The following is a 9,544-nucleotide window of genomic DNA, read 5'->3' as shown; positions in this document are numbered from 1 at the left end:
TTATTTTTGTTCTTCCCCCAGTGAATTTAGTGGTGATTGTCACCCTGTCCCGGGGAAAGTGCGGCCTCTCCACTTGCACCACTCGCTACCTAGTGGCCATGGCAACGGCGGATCTACAAACTATCATTTTTGATGCCTTATCGTGGCGGGTCAGTTATTACTACCTCCCCGGGACTTTCCTGGACATCAACCAGGTGTGCAGCGCGATCGCTGCACTGGGATTGGCAGCCACTGACTGTTCTGCCTGGCTCACCGTCACTTTTACATTTGATCGGTTTGTCGCTATCTGTTGTCAGAAGCGGAAAGCAAAGTATTGCACCGGGAAAACTGCGGTTGTGGTTCTGACAACAATTAGCGTTCTGTTTTCTTTTAAATATGTGCCCTACTTCTTTATATTTCATCCTGCGAAAGTGATTGACAATATACCCTGGGATTGTCGTACAAAGCCTGGCTACTATACGGATCCCGGCTGGGTGGGATATAGCGGGCATTCTACCATTCTAACGCCATTACTCCCGTTCGTGTTAATACTACTGTTCAACGCTCTGACAGTCAGACACATTTTAGTGACCAGTCGCGTCCGTAAGGGGTTGAGGGGTCAGAGCAAGGCGGAGAACCGCAGTGACCCGGAGATGGAGAGCAGGAGGAGGTCTGTGATCTTACTTCTCACCATCTCCGGAAGCTTCATCATCCTGTGGTCGGTGAATGTTGCCGAATTCCTTTATTACACCATAGCCGGGTTCGATCAAAATAATTACAACGATTCTGAATAAGTTGCTGCACAGACACATTTATTTATGGAATAACTCAGTCTAAGTTCAGAGAGCAGTTCATCAGAGAAGCAAAATATCCACTCACGTTAGTTATTCAACTAATTAATAAACAAAATATTTAAGTTCTTATCAGAGGCGGTCATTGCGTTTTCCATCGTGGCAATACAGAACTGGCGGCCATCGGAGAACGTGACAGCGGCGAGAATGAAACTGGTTCAGAGCCCGAGAGTGACGCGGCAGTGGAACCGACCCTTCGGCACCCGCATTTGGGTTCATGTTGCAAATTCTCAGCGTGTGCACCAATACTTGTATCTATACACTGACACAGAGGAAATTCAGAGAAGAGCTGAGGAATGGAATGAAGTATGTGTTTACTTTAAATGGCCATCTGTGTCGATAACGCCCATGTCGAAATACAATTCAGCTGAGTTTTCAAATAAAGCCGTTTTACAATGAACCGCTTTGGCAAATATTTCGTAAATTCAAACTATCACGTGTCTGGTCATCCGGAAATTGCAGAATTGGCGGAAGATTGCTTGCTTCATCAACTTCAGGTAGGTAGCAATACAAACGTTCAATGCTTCTGGCGTGATTGTTACGCTGGTTGAAGTATTTTGCAAACTATCACAGACATTCGACTGTCACAAGGGCAGGAATGGCTTCAGGACTTTTCGGGTTTCAGATGTTTCAAAATGGACAGGGTCGGGTTACAGAGTGTAAAGGGTGTGAGATGGGAAACCAGGGATAGTATCGCAGCTGCAGAAAGGGAGGACAACGTGGAGCGTTCGTTTGTTAATAGACTGTGAGACGAACACAGAAACATGAAGCTCCCATTTGGAGTATTCTGTACAACCGCCCACTAGATTTACAAAACAAAAACAAACTGCAACGAGAACGATAAGGAACCGATCGGGAAGCGGGACTTGGACATGTGCAATGTTATTGTCACGGGTAAGTGAAACTTCCACAATATTCTTTGGTACCTTCCCAGGGTAAAAGGTCTGGCGTAATCTCGCAGTTGCGTGCTGGAAGGATTCATGTCAATATAAAAAGAAAGGCGGTCTAGCGAACAGTCCAGACCGGATCTAATATTAGACAAGGAAATGGATCAGGTGACAGATCTCTCCGCGGGTCAGCATGTCAGAACAATAGGGCAGAACTCCCCTCCATTTACCTTACACGGGGATATGACCACGGAGCATGGGATGTATTTAACCGGAGAACTGCGATGTGTGGTGCTACCTGGCCAGAACTTGGGAAGTTAAATATGGAAATGATATATTCGGGGAATTGTGCAACACATATGTGGAGATTGTTCAGAAAACAATTACATGGGGTTTTAGTATAAGCTTGTCTCATTAAGGCAGGCAAACGGTGATAGTGTATAGTAACCCTTGCTGACAAGAAATATGGAACAGCTTGTCAAGAGGAGGATACTTAAGGTTCAGGATGAAAATATTAGATACGGTTATGGCGAGTCGCAATGTAGACAAAAAAGAATTCAACAATGGACTTCAAAGTTAGAAGGCGAGCAGAGATGCACTAAGATGTGAAGAAATGATAGATGACCAGAATGTTGGGGCAGATCAGAGGTAAAAGAGCAAACCTCTATCTGGAGCCCAGGGGGGCGGTGAAGTTGCCCACTGAATAATTTGATAAACGTGAACGTAGCGTCAAAAGGAAGATATGCTTGAATATGCCGACGCTGAGAAAGAGGATGCGATCGAAACTTTGAAAACATTATGATAGATGATTCCCTGATACCGGAAGAGATATACTCCAGGTGATAGATAATTCCCCGATACCGGAAGGGATATACTCCAGCTAATTTTGGAAAGCGAGCGAGGATATTGTTACGCTTTTGGACAGGATATTTGTGCCTTCGCTGGCCACGGAAGTAGAACTAGATGATTGTGGGGTGGAAAATATTAATCATTTTTTGAGGAAAGATAATAAGGATACTACTTGGAATTACAGACCAGGGAGTATTACGTCAGTCGTGAGTAAACTACTGGAGGGAATTATTGAAGAAGGAATTTAAGAGTATTTGGAGAGACGTAGTCTGGCTACGTGGAGACAACGTGGCATGTTGTCCTTTATGAGTCAGACTGAATTATTTGAAAAAGTGAAAATTAAACAAACAGATGAATCCGAAGAGTCGATGTGGATATGTTAACTTTGTTCAGGGGTTTGATCAGTTCCCGATAGCAGACTCATTCAGAAAGTCAGGAAGCATGGGATCCACGGAAACATGGCTGCGTTGATGCAGAATTGGCTTCCTAACAGAAGGCAGATGATATCGGAGACAGAGTGAATTCTGGCTGGACGACAACGAGCAGCCGTGTTCTGCATGGAGAGTCGAAACTTCGGTACACTTTACAACTCTATTGCGAGTCTGCAGTTACAGTGCACCAAGAAGTAGGGCTGAGGAAGTAACCGATTTAATCTGATCACACAGCAGCACCTGGATAATTAATGGAATTAGGGCTGACGACGTCAGCAAATCGCTGAGCTATTGATTACACCAGGGCGTTTTCTGAACTGACCTCTCATTTACATATTACAGGGCAATTGTTACAATGACGTCAAAGCACCTTTTCCAATGGAGCCTTACAACTTAAAACCAGCATTTCAAAGTGTTCAGAAGCAGCTTCTGGTGCTTATTAAAAGAACCAGCCGTCCAAAATGGCAATCCGAATTCCGAATTCAAGTACACATGAAATTATCCTAATGTCAATTCACCTCTGAATCGTGGTTTTATCATATCGGGTGTAGATGCGCTCATATTTCGATCTATTTAACCCTGAATCCACATGGCCGGTGTGGAATCCGTGTTTCCCTCTGAAATCAATACTAAATGAAACGTACAAAACTACGCAAATTAAAAACGCAGCGAAGGCAAAGCAAATATCCGGGCTCACACTTGACTTCCTTCAACACCATGGCCGGCATTTGAAGAATTCAGAATAATCACTTCCAAAGCTTCCATCTTCTCATGCTGTAACCATCCATTAACTCAGTCTCCATGCTTCAGTGTGTGCAAGGACAGAGGGATAAAACAGTATCAACGACTTTCCAGATTGGTTGGTGCTGTGAGACACTGAAGTTCTAACCCAGACATACTGTCAGACAGCCATAGGAAACCACTGCACAGAAACAGGTTCTTCAGCCGGTCCGGTCAGTGAGGAATTATTTGAACTGCCTAGCCCCATCGACCTCACCCGCACCGTGGCCATTCATATCCCTCTCATCCGTGTACTTCTTCAATCATCTCTTAAACGTTCGTATCGGAATCTCAGTTACCATTTGTGTTGGCAGCACTGTCTACACTCTGACAACTCTCTGGGTGAAGAAGTTTCCCCTCATGTTTCCCTTAAACATTTCACATTTCATCCTTCACCCATGATCTCCAGTTGTATTCTCGTCCAACATCAGTAGAGAAAGCCCGCTTGCATTTTTACTCTCTATACGCATCATAATGGTGTATACCTCTATCAAATCTCCCCTCAGTCTTCTAACCGCTCGGAAATAAAGTGCTGACTTATGTAATCTTTCCTTTCAATTCAAAGCATTCAGTCCCGGCAATAGCTGTGTAGATTTTTTTCTGTACTCTTTCAATCTTATTTGCATCTGTCCTGCAGGTGGTTGAGCCCAAACGCTCACAATATTCCAGACTGGGGTCCAATAAAGCCTGAAACCATAGCAACATTACATCCCAACTCCTATACTTTGGTCTATGAAGGCCGACGTACGAAAAGCTGTTTCTACGACCCTGTCTAAATGTGCTGCAACTTTCATTGAATTATGGACCTGCATTCCCAGATTCGTTTGTTCCATCGTACTCCTCAGTGCCCTATTTCTCATTGTGTCAGACCAACCCTGGCTGGTCCGCCCAGAGTTGTGTATGTTAAATGCGATCTGACATTTTCTGACCCATTTCTCCAGCTGTCCCAGATCCCGTTTCATGATTCGGTAGTCTTCCTCGCTGTCGACCACACCGGCAATGTTGTTGTCATCGGCAAAGCTAACGACATTATTACACAGATCGTTGATATGGATTACAAATAACAACGGACACAGCCTCGATCCCTGGGACACTCCACTCATCACAGGTCCCTAGTCAGAGAGACGACCATCCATTACCACACTCTAACTTCCCCAACAAACCCAATGGCGAATCCAATTTACAACCTCATCCTGACGGCCAAGCGACTGAACCTTCTAGAGCATCCTCCACTACAGTACCTTGTGAAATTCCTGGCTGAAGTCCCTGTTAGACGTCATCCACCGCCTTGCCTTCAGCACCATTCCTGGTAACTATCTCGTAAAGCTCTGTGAGATTGGTTAGACATGACCTACTACTCACTGGCCCATCCTGACTATCGCTCATTTTCCTGTTTGCCCAGATACTTCCCTTCATACCCCATGACCAGCGTAGTCTGAACACCGAGGGCAATTCCTCATTTTGCAGTTCCTGACGAGTCCTTTCCAAGCAAAACTATCGACAACATCCAGCGATCGGCACTCACATTTATGGCCTATTGTTGTTAAGTTCTCCTGCAGTATTATCAGACGCATTGAGAGTAATCTGGAAAAGGAAGGCGTCGTAGCTTTAAATAATTAATCGATTGGATTTAAATAGTGAGATGCGGTACACTAGATAGAGCACAGAACATAGAATATTACAGCTCAATACAGCCCATTGTCTCACAAGGTTCTGACAGCCTTTCAACTAATTTAATTTCAAACTAACACATCCCTGCTGCATCTGAATCATAATCAGAACCGGATTTATTATCATCGGTATATGTGGTGAAATTTGTCAACTTTACTGCAGCAGTACAATGAAATAAAGTATAAATAAATTTAGAGAAAACAAACCTGAGTTGCAGATGGTGGAGGGGGTGTGTCTGTTCCTGATCGCTGAGCGTGACCTTTCCGGCTTCTGTATCTCCATCCCGGTGGTAACACTGTGCTGAGGGCGAGTCCTGTTGGTGGGCAACTTTAATGATGAACGCCACTGTTACAAGAAATAATGTTGAAATAATGATCAGTGAAGTACAGAGAATATGCATTGGCCAACAAGTAATCTATATTATTTCAACTAAAAAAAAACACGTAGGTTCACACACCATCTTCACTCCCTGATAATGTGATACTGGGAGTATCACGCCCTGATACTGATACTGGGACTGGGGAGAAAGAAACGAGGACAGAGACTGGTGAGGTAGCGAGAGATAATGGAGGGTAGAGAAAGACCGTGCGGAGGGAGGCCGGGCAAGTCGGGGGATCTGGTGAGGCGAGAGATTTGGGTTGGTGAAAGATTTTCGATGGAGAGAGAGATCGGAGTCAGGTGTTTGGTGTCGGTAGAAAGCGGGAGGGGGATAGACTGGAGAGAGATGACGTGCGAGGTGATGCATTTTGTAGGCTCCAGGAAGAGCGGGATGTCTACATTATTGATACGGCTTTAGGAATTTTGAGATTTGTTTATAAATCCAAAGACCCACGATGGCACTGGCGATACACGCGACGTATTGCCGACAGCTCGCAAAATGTCTGGATGTATTTCTGCTGACCCACTGCAGCTGCAATCTGAAGCCCCTAAATTCCCTTTAAGAAACGCATTTTTGAGCTGTCTAATTTAATCGGCAGTTTAACGAGCTGCTGAAGGACCAGATGGACTTGACTCTCGGGAATGCAGGTGCGGCACCTTTCAGCGATCAGCGAAGGTCAGCCATTGCCATTGCCGGAAAAGAGGTCGGTTCAGAAGACTTCAAGCCAGACTAAATCGCCGGGCTAAGAAGAATCCCCTGCCCGGCATCTTCTTAGCCAAAGGCCAATGACTTGAAAACAAGATGCATTACGTAAGCGCAACATTGCAGTTTCGGAGGGAAATGAGGGGCTGCTGTCCTCCCTGTTTCATGGAGATATGGTTCAGTTCGGTGGAACAGCCGGAAGGCTTCTCGATCCACCGTTCGGAGAAGATAAGACGGTATTGTGGTGCAGGGGGTGGGGGTGGATGGTGGATGTTGAACAGCGGTGTTGTTTCATGACTAACTCTTCATGCTCTCCGTATATAGCGGTCTTGTCGCACCCTTGTTCGCCCAATCACAACATCCAATGATTGAGTTCTGTCGGTGCTGCTTACCGAGAGGTTCTCCTCATTGATCCGGACGGCACTTCACATACCGCCAGAGCAGATGTTAAGCAAGCAAACCATGTACTGAGTGCCGCGACCAGTAAACAAGGAACTGCCTACCCAGGGATCCAGGCGGATGGTGAGGAACAAGATTGCAGATGTATCGGCAACGATGTCGCGGGAATCGGTTGGCCGACCACTGAGTTGCTTCGAGGAGATGGACATAAACAAATGTGACCCGGGGCTCATAAGAGAATCTGAATGATACCATCTTTATAAAGACACTGGAGAAGAAGTGTTTCCCATCGATTCATTCAGAGTCCAGTGTTCCATATCCAGAAGCACTGGATGAACAAGTGATTTACAAAGTGCTAAGAAACAGATTTGTGGCACTATTTATCACATTCATTATTATTATTATTTATCCATTGATTTTGTTTTGTATTTTTCTGATTTGATAGTATCTATTGCTGTGTACAGCACATCATCAGCTTCGCTGGTGGTCTAGTGGTTAGGATTAGACGCTTTCACCGCCGCGGCGGCCAGGGTTCGATTCCCGGTCAGGGAATTAAGATTAATGCGTTTATTTTAAATCTTCGTCTGTATTAACTTGCTGCCACAGACACCCCATTCCTGTCTATGCTTAACCTGCATCCGCCTGATTCAGCAGCATAGGACCACAAAATATAGGAGCAGTATTAGGTCGATTGGCCCATCGGGTTTGCTACGACATTTCCTCTCAGCCCCATTCTCCTGCTTTCTACTGATATCATGTCATGCCCTGATCAATCAGGAATCTATCGATCTCTGACAAATAGGCAAAGAGACTCGGACTCCACAGGGGCCTGTGGCAACGAAGTCGACAGGTTCGCCACTCGCTGACTGAACAATTCACTCATCATCTCTGTTCTAAAAGGATGCTAGTCTATCTCGAGGCTGCGTCCGTTGGTCTTAGATTCTCCCACCACAGGAAACATCCTCTCAACATCCGCCCTGTCAAGGCCTTTCCCCATTCGATAGCTTCCAATGAGGTCCCGCGCAATCTACTGAAATCCAGTGAATGCAGACCCAGCGCCATCAAGCGCTCTTCATATCATTAGCCGTTAAATCCCAGCATCATTCCTCTGAATCTCCTTTCAACACTTTCCAGCTTCAGACATGCTTTCTCAGGTAAGGGAACTAAAACTACTCACAATACTCCAAGCGAGGCCTCGCCAGTTCTTTATAAAGTCTCTGAATCACATCTTTGCTTTATATTCCGGTCTTCCTGAAATAAATGCGAGCATCGCATTAGCCTTCCTCATCACAGACTCAACCTGCAAAATAACCTTTGGGACGTTCTGGTGTCGGTGTGTACGTCACAATGGGAGGCCTGTATACGGACTACCGAGGCTCTTAGCACCTCCGTCTTCTTGTGTGCATTTTCTCTCCTCTTAAAAAGTCTGCTCCTCCATTTCTTATATCAAAGTGTCTGGCCATATATCTCCCTGCACTGCATCTCATTTGCCATTTACTTCTCCATTCCCCAACCTTCTGTAGCCTCTTTATCTCCGAGAAGGACTTACTGCTCTTTTCGCACTGAAAAATCTGCATGTGGTGAGTGGTGTCATAGCAAAGTCTCCCATATCGAGCTGACTACCACACATCTTCACTTGCACTCGCCCAACTCTTGCCCATTTCTTAACTCCCCATACCGGTCATCTGCTCTCCACGTTCTGTTCAGCGTCAGTGTGTGGATCAGAAAAGTGTACTATCTCTCTCCGTCCACAAATGCTACCTGACCCGCTGTCCACTGTTTCTTCAGCGAGCCGTTATTTGTCAAAGCTGGCGAGGAGAAGCCAGGAGAAATGGGTTGAGAGGGTTAATATATCTGTCATGATGGAATGGCGGATAGATGAGATGAGGCGAATAGCCTAATTCAAATCCTATATCTTGTGGCGTTGTGGCCAAATTTGATGAGGGACTAATGGTGAATATTGCTTTTCATGACCCAACATACCAACCTGTCTGGCGCCTCTGAGACAAAAGTTGGAGGTTCAGAAATTTTAAAGTGATCGTTTCAAAGATGGTCTCCCAGATAAACACCTCGCTACGAGGATGGGATTCGAACCCACGCGTCCAAAGCACAATGGATCAATAGTCCATCGCCTTATCCTCTCGACCACCTTGTCTGTTCTTCGTGCTCTTGTGATTATTGTTCTGAATTTCTTCAACACGTACAAACACGCTGAATGAACTCAGCATGTCGGGTAGCATCGGGTGAAAAGCGACAACTGTCATCACTCCTCTCTCATGTTCCAACTTCACTCCCTCTGAACGCACTGCCCTCCACTCTCTCCGCACTAATCCTAACCTCACCAACAAACCTGCAGACAAAGGTGGTGCCGTAGTAGTTGGCGGACGGACTACTACCTCATTGTGGCCAAATGGCAGCTCTCTGACACCTCCTCGTACTTACCCCAGGAACAGAACCTCACCAAAGAACATCAAACCATTGTCTACTCATTTCAACGGATGCTGCCCGACCTGCTGAATTCATCCAGCTTGTTTGTACGTGTTGATTTGACCACAGCATCTGTAGTGTACTTTGTTTGTACTATCTCTTTCCGTCTACAAATGCTGCCTGACCCGC

The 9,544-nt window shown here is 45.6% G+C and overlaps 1 non-coding gene across 1 annotated transcript; it reads right to left on the bottom strand.

The window, feature by feature from the left end:
• Window positions 1-8,999: 8,999 nt before the first annotated feature.
• trnan-auu (transfer RNA asparagine (anticodon AUU)) lies at window positions 9,000-9,083 on the bottom strand. The gene has a single exon. It is a non-coding gene; the product is annotated as a tRNA-Asn (tRNA).
• Window positions 9,084-9,544: the final 461 nt, after the last annotated feature.

Source organism: Hypanus sabinus, unplaced genomic scaffold (assembly GCF_030144855.1).
Source record: "Hypanus sabinus isolate sHypSab1 unplaced genomic scaffold, sHypSab1.hap1 scaffold_170, whole genome shotgun sequence".
Taxonomy (NCBI): Eukaryota; Metazoa; Chordata; class Chondrichthyes; order Myliobatiformes; family Dasyatidae; genus Hypanus; species Hypanus sabinus.
Note: the sequence above shows the minus strand (reverse complement) of the source record. Positions and strands in the feature narration are given on the sequence as shown.